The sequence below is a fragment of the Sceloporus occidentalis genome, unplaced genomic scaffold, assembly GCF_023333645.1.
Source record: "Sceloporus occidentalis isolate IW3139 unplaced genomic scaffold, rSceOcc1.0.p SCAF_2, whole genome shotgun sequence".
Lineage (NCBI taxonomy): Eukaryota > Metazoa > Chordata > Lepidosauria > Squamata > Phrynosomatidae > Sceloporus > Sceloporus occidentalis.
The window spans coordinates 122381156-122396369 of record NW_028316982.1 but is presented as its reverse complement, the minus strand read 5'-3'; the positions used below and the strand labels follow the sequence as shown (position 1 = coordinate 122396369).

Sequence of the window (15214 nt, the reverse complement as noted above, 5' to 3'; positions counted from 1 at the left end):
TTGTGAGCTCTTCAAGACTAGTCCTTCAAGTGAGGTGGCCCTCCTTATTCCTTCCTGAAGAGGTTAGGTGGACTGCACAGTTGTTGAATCATGAAACTGTCATTAAGTCACACTTCACACTGCTGTTTTTGTTTTTTTAAAGTCTGGAGTTCTTAACAGAACAGTCTTCAAAAACAGAGATTGTGGAACTGTATAGAGAAATGTGTCATTCCTCTATCTCATCTCTGTGAATTGGAGACAGCAACCAGCAGATAAATACATCCACAGTTGAACATAGCAAGGGGTATATAAATGTAGAGGGAAAGAAGGGAAGGTTTCCATCTGCATCTTTGGAACTATTCTTTAAGAAGCCTTCACAATATTTCCTGTAATTCTGGAAACTGTGAGAGAAGTGGTATTATCCATAGAGTAGCTGGCTAGAGCACAATCCCGTGCTTAGTACATGACATCTAAAATGACACTGTGTCCTTCAAGTCTCCTGTCAACGCAACCCCATGAATTCCATAGGGTTTTCAGAGAAGAAATACTCAGTCCCTTCCTCTGACATATAGCCTACAGCACCTGGTATTCAATGGTGGTCTCCCATCAATATACTAACCAAGGCTGACCCTGCCTAGCTTCCAAGATCAGACATGATCTGGTGCCTTTAGGGTATTTGGGTCCACCTTAAATTTCTCCTTTGGGCAAGGATTCATAGATCCATTTTAGTCCTTACTAAATCCTTTTACACATGCTAAACATGTAATCGAATTGAGTTTTTGCTTTGAACTCTGTTTGCTGAGCACCCAAAGCATTCATGAGGTGATTCAAAAGTGTTTATTGTGAAGCAACAAAACAAGTGTTCTACTGATTTGCACACTGAACAAATAAAGCAAATCCTCTCTCCTTACCATCAGAGCACCTTATGACATTATACCTTAAAGGAGCTGGAGAAAAGCAAGTTTCCCATTGTTTCTATACCCAGAAAATAAAAGAACAGGAAACTACAATACACTGCCGCGGAGATGGACAGTTCAAAACACCACATCAATAAAGTAAAAAGGAATGGAGATGCAAGAAATTTGGGGGTGAGTGGGTCAGAGGCTGCATAGACAGAAGTACCTAACACTCTGGTATGCTCTGGACAGGCTATTTCTCTTTTTCACATTGCCACATGCTTATAGTACTTAAAGACATGAAATTAACAAAGCAAGAAGCAGCTATCCTTGAGGATATTATTAACGGGGAAAAGAATTTCCTTGGGCACAATCATCATTACAAACAATGCCCAACTGAAATGGGTTCTGAAAAGACAAACTGGCTTTAGTACCTGATCAAAAGAACAACACACACCTGAACAACAAAAGAACAACACCTGAAAGATGGTGAAAGCTACCATGCCTAAGTAATTTAAACTTTGGTGCACCAATTACAGCCAGTCCTCTGAAGCCACAGATATTTTATCCATGGATTCAGCCATCCATGGCTTGAAAACATTTTAAAAATATACAAATTCCAAAAAACAAACCTTGATTTTGCCATTTTATATAAGGGACACCATTTTACTACCCCAATGTATATAACGGGACTTGAGCATCCATGGAGTCTGGTATCCATGGGGAGTCCTGGAACCAAACCCCTAGAGATACTAAGGCCCCATACAGACTAGCCAAAATAAAGCTGCTTCGGGTCACTTTGGAGGTATGCTGTTTAAATGATGCACGCATCCCAAGAGTCCAGAAACTGTGCCAAAACTGCACTCCAGTCCTTAGGACTGGATCATGGCTTTGGCACTGCTTCCGGACTCTTAGGACGCATGCATCATTTAAACAGCATACTTCCTAAGTGACCCAAAGCAACTGTATTTTGGCCAGTCTGTATAGGGCCTAAGAGCCCACTGTAAGGAGATTACCACACTACATTCTTACAGTCCTGCTGTTCCATTTCTACCACTCTGGATGCCTCCTGTTGCATTCTGGGGATTTCCCTTAATGTTTACTCAGTCTCTATGTCATCAGAGGGTGCTGGGAAGCCTTGCAAATAGGAATTCTGCCACAGTAGCATAACACATTTACAAATCATGAGTATGGCTGCATAAACAGGGAGCAAGTGCTAATGGCACTTCATTGTTAGCTACTTTAACATGACCTCTATCAATCTGCTACTCCGCAATCACACAGGGGATATATAGCTAACATACAAGTGACTTCATAGATCAACCTGGAAAGCTGCTTTCTGGGAGCTGTACAAAATAAATACATTCAGAATAACTCATGCTTCTTTGTCTGCCTGTTCAACAGTAGGCTCACCCAGCTTCAACACAGGTTACTTTAATTTCTTGGATGTGTTCCACAATCATGTTGGATAGCAATGGTGAGGAACCTTGCCTCTTCAGAAATTGCTGAGCTTCTGCTCCCATCTGTCAATGGTTGGGCAAGAGGGAAGCTGTAATTCAGCTACAGAGGGAGTGCCACAGGTTTAGCCCTGTTGTACAGCAACAATCCTACAGGCAACTGTTTCCAAAGGACCATCTATTCCACTGCGTTATGGTATTTCCAGTTGGGTAGTATAGCCTATTCCAAGATGTTTAGAATGTGAACCCCTTACTCAGAGGAGCTGCCACAGAGGTTCTGAAGAATATCGTACATACTCCACTGTAACCCAGTCTTGTCGATAAGTGCAGGGCAGGTTTTGGGTCCAAAATTACAGAATTTGCAATGACCCATGTGTAAGTTGAGTGTGAAACTTAGAGGCATGTAACAAAGGATGTAATTAATGAAGCAAAGGAAAATGATGCAAAAAAATCTTAGAAAATTCTGGCAGGAGTAACTGTTCCTCCTCACCATATAGGCTGGATGAATGAGGAAGGAACTAAACTGTGGCTGTGTGAGATCTTTGTTTCCCAAGGAAGGCATAATCCATATTGATTCATGAACTGCTACGCCTACCAGCTGATGCTTATACTATGCAATACCTTCGGTCACTGAGTGTTTTTCTTCTTTTGCGATCTGAAGGGCTCTTATGTGAATGCTTGAGCAAGTCATGATGTAGCCATTTTGCCTGCATTCTATTACCCAGACATTCACATCCTTTTCCATTGCATCCAAAAACACAGGTTTGTGATGCAGCACTTTCTTTGACTTTGGCATTTCTTGAAGTACAGCTTCTTTACTTCTCCAGTCTCTAATGAGTTTTTCATTGATGGTAAATTCTCTTGAAGTTACACAATTATTGGATTCCTTTGCACATTCAATAACTTTCAGTTTGAGTGATGCCATGCAAGAAGCTCTCATTTTCTTTTCAGAATTTATTTTGCATAGGGTAAGAAGTTATAATTGTACTTTATATTAGTACAATAACTACAGGATTGATCACAGACTTATCATAGAATTTAATGAAATATTAAACACATATAAATGAAGGTATTTTAAATAAGGTGGTGATGATTAACATCCAATTGCAAGTAATGGAAATAATGCATGCAAACAAAATGGCTACTGGTACATCATGACTCGTTTGAACAAATAAGGGCACTTCAGATGGAAAAAGAAGGAAAACATTCAGCAACCATAGAGGTATTGCACAACAAATTCAGGCACCTCTGTAGCTGATTGTGATGGTTCAGGTTTGACTGTCAATCTCCGAGGCTATTGCCTTAATAGACTGCCATTAACTTGACTCCTATGGAAATTATAATTGACCTGTGGATAAGTTGACCCAGGTTTCCAGTAAATTTTTAGATTAAAATTTATTGACTTATAGTCAAGTATATATGGCAGTTTTGGTGAGTGTAAGATGTGCCAAAAGAATGAAAATGTAGAGACCACAGATTAGGGAGTGAATGTTTAAAACCAACTGGAGAAGAGAACAGAAGAGAGAACTGCAACTCTCATTCTATGGTGACATATAGTCTGATCTTATGAGATCAAATATCACAACTGAAAGAATAGGCACTGTGCAGAGAATCTAGCACATTTCTTCTGCATCAGGCAATGTCTTTAAGCTTTGGAATATTTGTTGCATTCTAGCTTCGGAGTGAAACTGAGCATGTACAACATAAATTTGCCATCAGTTCCTGCCACAGGCAGCAAAACCTTAATAACTATTAAACCGATGCTCAGGTGTTCACCAAACTAAGAAGAAGGCCACAAACGTTAATGAACTAAAATTAATCAAACAATTTATCTTCCTCAAGAAGTTGAATAATGTACATCAGTAGCTTTCATCAAAATTTGACAGAAATATCTGATTTTCTAAAGAGAGAGTAAAATACTAAATGGGTCAGTTTTCAACACTTTCTAACCTAGTGCACTTATTTTCATCAGTTAGGTTTGAAATCATCACCTGCATCATGGATATCAGCTTTCACATAATTTAGCACAGCAGCAGTCATTTTTTATCAACAGCTAGCAGAAGAATCCAACTTCGCAAGGTTTAGAAATCCTAGTTCCAGTGCTTTCTCTTCGTTCTTTCCCTTTTCTTTTATCCTCTTCTTTCTTTCTCAGTGGTACTTCTTTCCCTCTATGCCAGTGCTCTTTCGGCCCAGACTCTCTCTCTACTTATTTGCATGTCCCCATCGCTCCATCAGGCAGCAGACCTTACCTCTCCCTCAAATATTTCAAAGGTTTGGCAGCTCTACAGAGAATATCACTATATGAAGGCTCTCGGGAAAAACAAATGAATGTTCAGGCATGGGAACCCATTGAGTGACCTTGAGCACATTTTCTCAGCCTCCAAAGATGGTAAAGGCAAACCCTCTTCGAATAAATCTTGCCTATAAAACCTCATGACCTGCTTGCCTTGAAGTCACTATTAAGTTGGAAACAACTTCAAGACAACAACAACAAATGCAATCATAGAATCATAGAGTTGGAAGAGACCGCAAGGGTATTGTAGTACAATGTGAAGTCAAAGGTTTGCATGGCCGGCATCCATAGTTTTTTGTGGGTTTTTCGGGCTATGTGGCCGTGTTTTAGAAGAATTTATTCCTGATGTTTCATTTGCTGGCGAAACGTCAGGAATACACTCTTCTAGAACATGGCCACACAGCCCAAAAAACTCACAAAAGCGACAATATTGTAGTACCTTGAGACTGAGAGAAAGAATGAAGTTGGTAGCGTAAGCTTTTGCAGACTTAAGTTCATTCCATGAGGTGCACAGAATGAAGTGGCTAGAAATAGTATGGTTATGAGGTTACATGTTCAGTTTTAAAGATGGTCATTGGGTTGAACAGAGACAATGACACACTACCCACATTATAAGACTAGTTTACACCCTAGCCTCATGAGGATTCTCTCAACAAGTTCAGCACATCTCCTTTGGGTTTCCAGCCAGCATCATCCTACATTCTATTAATGCTGACCACCATTCCTATGGTTACCTACTCACTTTGGCTTTAGGCAACATGCTTCTTCTTGCCTCTGTCCCCCAAGGACCATTGATAAAGCTAAACTTATCATTTCATCACTATATCCACAAGTTTTACATTTCTATTGTTATTCACACACACAGCCTGCTTATAAAGGTCTGTTGGGCTGTTCTATGACACTCCATCTCAGGAAATGCACTAGTATCCGAAAGCTTATGTTCTCAGTTAGAGCATAACTTCTCTCTCAATCTCAAAAGTTCTACAACATCCCTTTGAATATTGACCCAGATTAATATAGCTATGCCTGTGAATTATAACAACAAAAGGATGCAGTTTCTTTTCTGCTGGTTATAGAACGCTAAGGGCATCAGCCACATAGTTACTGAAGGTTAGTACTGTAGGCTACAAATGTTAATGAACTAAAATTAATCAAACAATTTAAAAAGGAAAATAATTGGATGATGCATCCTCCTACTGTACCCCCTAGTAACCCTGTCAAGTCAGGCGTCACAGTACCATGGTTTTGGGAACACTGCAGAGAAAAAACATGCAGACAGCATTGTCTTTTATTATTACAGTGGACCCTTGTCATACGCTGGGGTTTGGTTCCAAGATCCCCCGTGGATAACAAAATCCATGGATGCTCAAGTCCCATTAAATATAATGACATAGCAAAATGGTGTCCCTTATAAAAAATGGAAAATCAAGGTTTGATATTTGCAATTTATACTTTTTTTCTAACATTTTCAAAACGTGTATGCTTGAATCTGTGTATAAAAAATTCGACTGTATAGATGAATGTTAAGGATATAATGGCAGAATTCTTTGCTCTACAACATGACACAACTAAAGAGGCATTCCTGTGCCCTTTTAGACTGGTTAAGATTACAAATACAGACTATAATCCTGCCTAAACTTTCATAATCCCAAAACTAAACTCTTCTAATTCCTTGATGTTAACAGAAGAGTAGAATGCTAAATTTTTCTTACCAAAATTAATGTGACTTAAGTTTTTTAAATGGGACTTTTTTTTAATGGGATGACTGCATTGTGCCATCGTTATCATTTTTAAACAACACAGAATCAGTCAACATCTTCATAGTCAGGACTGACCCCCTAATGCAAAGTATCTCTGGACAGGTAATCCTTCCATTAACATCCAGTACACTCTTTTAACTCTCAAAATGCTGAGATAAAGTTGGCACCTTCTGTCAAAAGTTAAACTCATTTAGAAGTCAAAGAATTTGATTTACCTTTTCTCGAACAACAAAATCTCAATCTACAACTATTTTGGTAGGTACTAAAATTCCCTCTAGACTGGCCAAGAGTACAGTTACTAACAGGCATTCTTCACCAGATTTAAATGAGGCCAATTGGTCCTGCTGGAAGCACTGATTGAGAAAAGAAAATACACATATGTCTGATCCACAGGTTCAATAAGGACAGACTACCAGAGAGCAGCTGAGAGCACAGCTGTCCTCAAGTAGCTAGATGGCCAGGAAAGCAATAAACCATAGAGATACAAAACTATGATTACAATGATCCTTATTCATCTCATTAGTACAGATATCGTTAGATCACTGGAGTTAAATCAAACATTATAACACAATGTCCACAAATATGTTCAGCACAGTTTTAAAAATGTAAAAGGTTACGTTTTTGTCCAAGTCTTTTGTCACAATCCAATTAGTAACAGTTCAACAAAAACCAAAACATTTCTAGCATTCAAAATATTCAGAACAAAGTAAACTACAAGGCTTTTCTAAGTTGCACTGCTCCTCTCAAAGAGATGTAGCACAAGTTATCATAGGATAACTTAGGAGATAGTGGCCTGTTACAGACAGGCCAAAATAAAGCTGCTTCGAGTCACTTTGGAGGTATGGTATTTCAATGATGCATGCGTCCTAAGAGTCCAAAATCCGCACCAAAGCCACGTTATAGACCTAAGGACTGGAGTGCAGCTTTGGTGTGGCTTTTGGACTCTTAGGACTCATGCATCATTGGAATACCATACCTGCAAAGTGACTCGAAGCAGCTTTATTTTGGCCTGTCTGTAACAGGCCATTGATATTACGGTTAAGTAGAGTTCATTTGTGTTACCCCATAGGGCATTTCTATCCTCATAAACTACAACAGAAAACTATCATTTACTATTAAAAATTTAAGATGTAAAAATGCAGACAGAAAATCCAACTCCACAAAAACAGCCTATGCTATATTTGGTATTCTCCAGAAATTAAAACCTCTTTGGCACCTCACATGAAAAGGGATGTGTGTGAGAGAGAGACTGAGGAGGAGGGGACCAGGGATTTATAGCAACTGTTTTGTAAACCAGAATATTCTCTTTCCCTCTCTCTGTATATTTCTCTCTTGCTCTTGCTCATACACAGAACTGGAAAAACTCAAAGTCCCACTTCCTTCAAAATAAGCAAATAATGGTAATTAATGGTCACAGATCTATGATTACCAACAGCTACCACTGCTACAGCTACAAAACTATGCTCTCCCCCAGAGCTACGTTGTGAGCTAGGTAATTATTCCAATGTTACAGTTGGAGATTTAAGGTGTATGTTACAGTTGTACATTTAAAACCCATGTCTCCATCATCACCACAATTACTAGTTTCCCATAGCAAACCGTGCAGCTACAAAAATCAAAAATTTGTTTCTTCCACAATGTTTTATGATTCAATCTTTTTCTTATTAATAAAAATGACTATCCAGAACAATTGTTTCTTTAAATGTATTATTTTAAATTATCTCTTCTATGTATCTGACCCTGGATAGAAATATTTCTATAATAAAAGAAAAAGTTCTTTTCCAAAAGAGAAATAAATAACTCACCTTAGGGAGGAGATTCCATGCAAGACAATTATTTGTGACAGAGTAGAAGAAAATAGGGTTCAAAGAGTGCCCATCATTCTTGATTTTAATAAAACCAAGCTGGGTTTGTAAATATTTGTGCAGCTTTCCAAACCGGGCTAATGATTACAGTACAAGTAACCATTTAGATGGCCTCTTGGCTAATTCACATAATGCGTTTTCTGTCCACGCAAGCAAGGATGAACCTAACTAGTACACCGGACAGCAAAAGATATGGTCAGCAACAATCCCTGTGTTTAAACTGATAGTTTTGCCACCATATCAGAACAGCTGCTAGGAATCTGCAACTGCCTGGTCCATTACATTTGTCCATACAAATGCCTTTATGGGGATAACTGGGATTGCATACATGGAGAGGACATACATATTGAATGAACTAGCTAAAAGCAAGGCAATGAAAACATTTTAATGGCACTGATTTGAACAACTGCTTATATTAATTGAGAATTCCAGTTGCAGTTCAGTGGGCAGAACACAAGCATGACAATAGAGCTTGAGAAAATGAAAGAGCTTTTGAGAAAAGCTTTTGAGAGAGAAAAAACACCAACAAAGCAGTAAGCATTGCTTCCATTTTTAAGCCCCTTTCATAAGATGTCCAGCCTCTTAGCCTGTAAGCCTGTGGGCTACACTGCTTGTTTTTTCACTCTCTGTTAAGTGCCTGCCTTATTTTAGGCACTTAACAAATAATACATTTATCTCCAGTGCAAGTTACGAGACTGACAGGAATAAAAGAAACTACTGTATACTAGTCTAACAAGGCCTACCGGTTCAGAAGAGTTGCAGCCTTTATTAACACTGTTTAAAAAGTGACCTGCAGAACTTTCCACCTTCCTTTTTGGAAGCATATGTTGTTGTTCTTGTGAACGGCCATCAAAGTGATGTCAACTTCTGGTGCCCCTATGAATAAGAGACCTTCAAGATATGGTCACCTGTTATCAGCAATCCTGCTCAGGTTTTGCAGTCTGAGGGCCATGGCTGTTGAGTCTATCCAGCTGCAACACAGTCTTCCTCTTTTCCTACTGCCTTGTAGTGTATCTTACTAAGCATTATTGTCTGTCCTAATCAGCAATGTCTTTTCATGATATGTCAAAAATATGACAGCCTCAGTTTAGTCATCTTGGCTTCTAGGGAGAGTTCAGACTTGTTTTGCTCTGGGACCCATTTATTCGTCTTTTTAGAGGTCCATGGCATCCACAGAGCTCTTTTCCATTTCAGGTGAGTTCATTCTCTTCCTACAAGCTTTCTTCACTGACCAGTTTTCATAGCTATACACAGAAATTGTAAATATGATGGCATGGACAATCCTAACTTTAGTATTCAATAATATATACTGACTGCATCTTTGCACTTCAAGATTTTGTCTAATTTCTTCATAGCTACCCTTCCAAATACTGATTTCTTTACTGCAGTCTCCATTTTGATTAATAATTCAGTCAAGGCATGGAAAATTTTGAACTATTTCAGGGTCTTTGTGATCTACTTTAATGTTATGTAAATCATCTGTGGTCATTATTTTCCTTTTCTTAATATTCAACTGTAAACCCGCCTTTGCATTTTCTTTCTTGTCTTACTTCACTAAACATTCCTAGTCTTTGTTATTTTGTGCTAGTAGTATGTGTCATCTATATATCTTAAATAGTTGAGGTTCCTTCCTCCAATTTTCATGCCTCCTTCCTCCAAGTCAAGTCCTGCTTTACATGCAATATTTTCAGCATACAAGCTAAACAGATAGGGTGATGAAATTCTGCCTTGCCTGACCCTCATGTCAAATGGAAACCATTCCATCTCTGTTCTAACAGTAGCTTCTTGTCTTGATTACAGATTACACGTCAGGACATTAAATGGTGTGGCACTCCCATTTCTTAAAGGGTAATTCATAGTTTTTCATTATTTATATTATCAAATGCTTAGCTATAACCGATTAAACTCCAGGCTGATTTTCTCTGGTGCATTACAGACCGCCTAAAAGCGGTGGTCTGCCGGCGCTGCTGGTTGCTCCGCGAGGGAGCCGCAGCAGCCAAACCGCGCGGCTCCCGCACGGAGCAAAAAAAAAAAAAGCCCAAAATGGCACTTCTTCCTGCGGTGCAGTTATGGCACCGTGAGGCGCCAATGGCGCACTCGCAATGTCATAAGCGCTGCGCGACGTGCGGACGCACAGCATCCACTACGTCAATATGGCAGCGGCCGTATGGAACGGCCGCTGCCATTTTGTGCGCATGGAGCGCGTACTAAGGTTAGGGGGGTGCGGAAGCACCGCCCCTTCCTAACCCTAGTACGCACTCCGCGCGTACTATATGGCGGTATGTAACCCGCCTCTATAAATTCTTTGGTGCACTCTATTATCCAATTATGTTTGCTATATGATCGTTTGTGCCTCTTCCTTTCCTGAACCCAGCTTGGCCATCTGACATTTCTCACTTCATATATGCCAAAAATCTGTTACAGAATTTTGAGTAACACTTTGCTTGCATGGGAGATTAATGCAATAGTCCTGTGGTTATTGCAATCCCTGGTGTCCCCTTTCTTGGGGATTGGGATCTATATTGTTCTCAGTTTCTGGGACTTTCTTTTGTTTTCTATATTTGTTGACAGATTTTGGTTAGAACTAGATTAGGCTCTCTCTCTGTGGATTGAAGCTATTTGTATGACATAGGTTCCTGGTGATTTTCTCTCTCTCAAGGGCTCTGAGTGCAGCTTACACTTTTCTAGGTTCATCTTCATATGGTTCTTCCTTAAATTAATCTGTCATCCTTTCATCTCTTTTATAGTTCTTCCATATATTGTTTCCATCATCTTTTAAATTTCACCTGTTCACATAAAGTGTTTACCTGCTAATCATATAGTATTCCCACTCTTGGTTTAATTTTCTCTTTGATTTCTTGGATTTGGTGGAGGAGGTTTCTTATTCCTCCCTTTTATTGTTCTCATCTTCTATTTTTCTGCATTGATTATTATATTAGTTCTCCTTGTCCCTGCGCAATAGTCCTTGAACAGTTGCATTCAGGCTTCTCACTCTATAATATACAATTCCATCAAATTACACTTGTGTAGCTCAAAGCACATACTGTACATTTGCTAACTGTAAGGGATGTCACTTCTGTGAGGCAGTTTTTACTATCCAATCTAATTCAAGATAGGCAAATAGGGTTTGGCTAGGACCAATATAAATATTTGTTGTTTTTTGTTGTTAACTGCCCTTGAATCAACTTTAACCCATAGCAACTCTGAAGATGAGATATCTCCAAGATCTCCTGTCTTCAACTGTGCTGCTCAGGTCTTGCAGGCTCAGGCCCATGGCTTCCCTGATTGAGTCTAACCATCTGGCATGTGTTCTTCCTCTCTTTCTACTCTCTGGTCTTCCTCTATAAACACTCAGCTGTGCGAGAGCAGGAACAAAGATACCGAATTTAGTCAAACTTTAGGTTATATCTTTTGATTGATTTTGCTACATCTTTTTTCATTATTAATGCTACTCCATTCTTTCTTTTTTCATTTCCTGCATAGTTATTCAAGTCAGAATGTACCATTCCTCTCCATTTTAGCTCACTCAGTCCTTGTATTGCTATGTTTATACGTCCCATTTGCATTTTTATTATGTCTGGTTTCCCTTGATTGATACTTCTTCACATTCCACATATCTATACCATGGGTAGCACAGCTTCAGACATTCTTCTCATTTTTGAAAGTATCTGCTATGTGTCTTCTTGTCTTATTGAGTTCTGTTATCTCACATCTCTTTTTGTACTTGCCCCTGTTCTGCCTTTTTAGCTCTTTGTTTTTATCCTGTCCCTCTCTCTTGTTCTGTTTTGAACTGTCTCATCTTGGGATTTTCTTAGTGAGAGGTTACTGCAGGGAGGTTCAACTTCGCCTCCCTCTGCGCAGTACTAATATAGGCTAGCTATGGTGTCACTTCTGCGGTGTCAGGAAGATCTCCACCAGTGCCACCCACCACTACTGCTGCTTCCCAGTAGTTTTTTTCAACTCAACTTAGGACTTGCTCCAGATTGTCCTCATTCTTTCCCCTTCCAATTCTTCCCTCTCAGTATAACCCTCACCTGAGCTCTCTCTTTTCTCCTCCAGACCTGCTCTCCTCAATTCCTCATCTTCAAAGCCTCCTATCAGGTCCATGCTATCCATTACCCACCTCTCTCTCATATATATATGACAAAATTAAATAAATCTGTACATTGGAAAAGGATAGCAAACCATCAGCTGTTTACTTTCCCCCAGTTTAAAATACTGAAGAAAAAAATGAGGAAAAAGCACACTTAATTTTCACTTTAAGATCAAATCAGACTAAGAATAGCTTCTTCCACATTAGAGCCTGAAATGCTAAGTAATTTGATACAGTACTTGGGGAGGGGGGTGGAAATGGGTACTTCACTATCAGGTGGGCAGTGGCCCGGTCATTTTGTAGCTATTGGCCTGTTACAGACTGCAAAAATAAAGCTGCTTTGGGTCTCTTTGGAGGCATGCTATTTAAATGATGCATGGGTCCTAAGAGTCCGGAGGTCGTGCCAAAGCCACACTCCATTCCTAAGCACTAGAGTGCAGCTTTGGTGCAGCTTCCAGATTCTTAGGATGCATGCATCATTTAAATAGCATGCCTCCAAAGAGACCCGAAGCAGCTTTATTTTGGCAGTCTGTAACAGGCCATTGTCTGCTGACAAACATATAGTATTAGACACTGATAAAATGTTAATGCTAATATTTTCACTTCATTTTTTTAGAGAAAGGATAGGAAATCATCTCTGAAAGACCTCCCTGAACACAACAGAGTTGCAGTCATTTCCTTGCCCTTGAAAACTAACCTCTTTTCCTATAGACCTTTTAACCTGTCTTTTTTCACAAGCTAAAATCCATGCTAAAACACTGATAGTGTTCTTGGAGGCGTCCCAGAAGCACTAATGGTGTAATTTCCAGAGCTTCTTATACATGCCAATATGAAATCCTGATCTATCAGGCAGGCATCTTCTTTTGCTTGTGTGCAAGAGCAGCAGAAAATGCATCCATATCTTTTTACAGAGTGAATGTATCACAAACAGCAATAAGATGTTTAGATCACGAAAGCAAAATATGAAATTCAGTCTTCTTCAGTCATTCTTTACTAGATATTGATATTGATTAAATCATGGCAGATTAATTAATCAGTGTCCAGATAGCAAAATGAGCTTGAGAGCAAGGCCATAGAATCAGTACACCAAACCTCAAACTTGAACTTCAAAATAAAATAAAATACACTTCTGCTTTTCTACTGTTCAACTCCAATCTGACTCCTTCATAAATGGCAAATGTATATTAATTAGTAATAACAAATTATATTAATTAGTAATAACAAATGTATTGTATTAAAATGGTAGGAGAAGCCATTTCATCACAACCACATGAATCATCAGGCTATGTATTCTACTGACTCTGGCTCTACCCAAAATGATTTCTGACCCCCAGTTCCACAGCCATACCTGCTACATGTAATGTCATATCTTTGAAGGACAAGTGTTCTAGGAGCTACCTGCTGGGAACCACTAGATTAAGGGAAAGGAACCTTTTGTTGTCTGATAATCATTTTCAACAGGGACAGAAGAGCTACAACCATTTGAAGGGAGATAAAGGGCCCTTGGATGTGCTATATTTTGATATCAGGCATACTGTACTCAATTAGAAATGTTAAAATCCAGATACATCTGTGGCATGACAGATCTTCCATAACCCTATCAGATATCCTAAACAGATCTTCAAAATGCAGTCTTCCAATGCTAATTAGATAAAACTCTTCTTTGGGAAAGCAGTACATTCCTTGCCTTCACAGGGGTATAATTTCCTCTAGAAAAATATGTAATCGGCGCTAAAGACAAATCCAACATATAATCAGTACTAGAGTAACTACTATCTTTTTAGCCCATTACTTTTTTTAAAAAAAAAAATCTAATTAGGTCTGTCTAACATCTTTTGTATTCTACGGACTTGGAAACTGCAGGATTTTGAGCCTCCAGCATAACACTCATCTTTTTATCTATTCCAACATTCAGCAACCAATCTGTCAAAGAATACATCCATGTTGGCCATATAAGCAAAATAACAATGGGGTTTGTGGCCTCACAAATGATTCCAGAAAAAGTGGATATCAAAGGCAGTAGTAGCTTTTTGTCTTGCTAGTGGAGCAAGCTTATTTCCTGGATTGTTTAGTGTTTTTGTGGGTTTTTCGGGCTATGTGGCCATGTTCTAGCAGAGTTTCTTTCTGACATTTCGCCAGCATCTGTGGCTGGCATCTTCAGAGAATGTTTGCCTGGAAAGGACTTGGCTATATATATTGTGAGACCTGGAAAGGCAGGAGTGATTTGCATGTATATGTTTGTTGCTAATGGCAGTCCTCAGGGTGTGAGGGTCTGCACAAGAGGACTAATGTCTGCTTGATTAGTGCTCATTGTCTGCTGGGAAACCCCTGACCCTGGGAGATTTCTCATTTGCATTTGTTGAGTCTTTATCTTGCTATCTTTCAGGACTGGTAGCCAAACCTTGTTTACTTTAAGGGATTCCTCTTTCCTTTTGAAATTGTCCAGGTGTTTGTGGATTTCAGTGGCTTCCCTGTGCATCCTGACATGGTCCAGAATTTCAGTGTTTTCAAACAGTATTTTATGCCCAGGATGGTTTGTGGCATGTTCTGATACTGCTGATTTTTCTGCCTGACCCAGTCTGCAGTGTCTCTCGTGTCCCTTGATTCTTGTTTGCACACTGCGTTTGGTGGTCCCTATGTAGACTTGTCCGCAGCTGCATGGTATGCGGTAAACTCCTGCGGCTGTGAGAGGGTCTCTCTGGTCCTGGACTTTAAGAATCTCCCATTATTGACATGGCCAGAAGAAGGAGGGGCCTGCCTGTTTGCATGAATGCCTTCCATACCATCTGAACTGACAACAAACCCAACGTCTTAACAAAATGCAGGCCTATGATTAACACTTTCATTCCCCCCACCCCTTCCTGTAAGATA

General features: G+C 39.4%; 1 protein-coding gene across 8 annotated transcripts in view; it reads right to left on the bottom strand.

Moving 5' to 3' along the window:
- Positions 1–15214, bottom strand: part of NDST2 (N-deacetylase and N-sulfotransferase 2) — a 118923-nt gene that overhangs the window by 32857 nt on the left and 70852 nt on the right. Inside the window, exon 4 of one of the 8 annotated variants that reach the window (XM_089510792.1) lies at positions 8994–9126. The exons of 6 other annotated variants lie outside the window; for them this stretch is intronic. The gene's annotated coding sequence lies outside the window, so the exon portion shown is untranslated. Of the gene's footprint in view, positions 1–8190; positions 8542–8993; positions 9127–15214 lie in introns of those variants that run through there. One more of the 8 variants, XM_089510796.1, reaches the window with a different exon arrangement.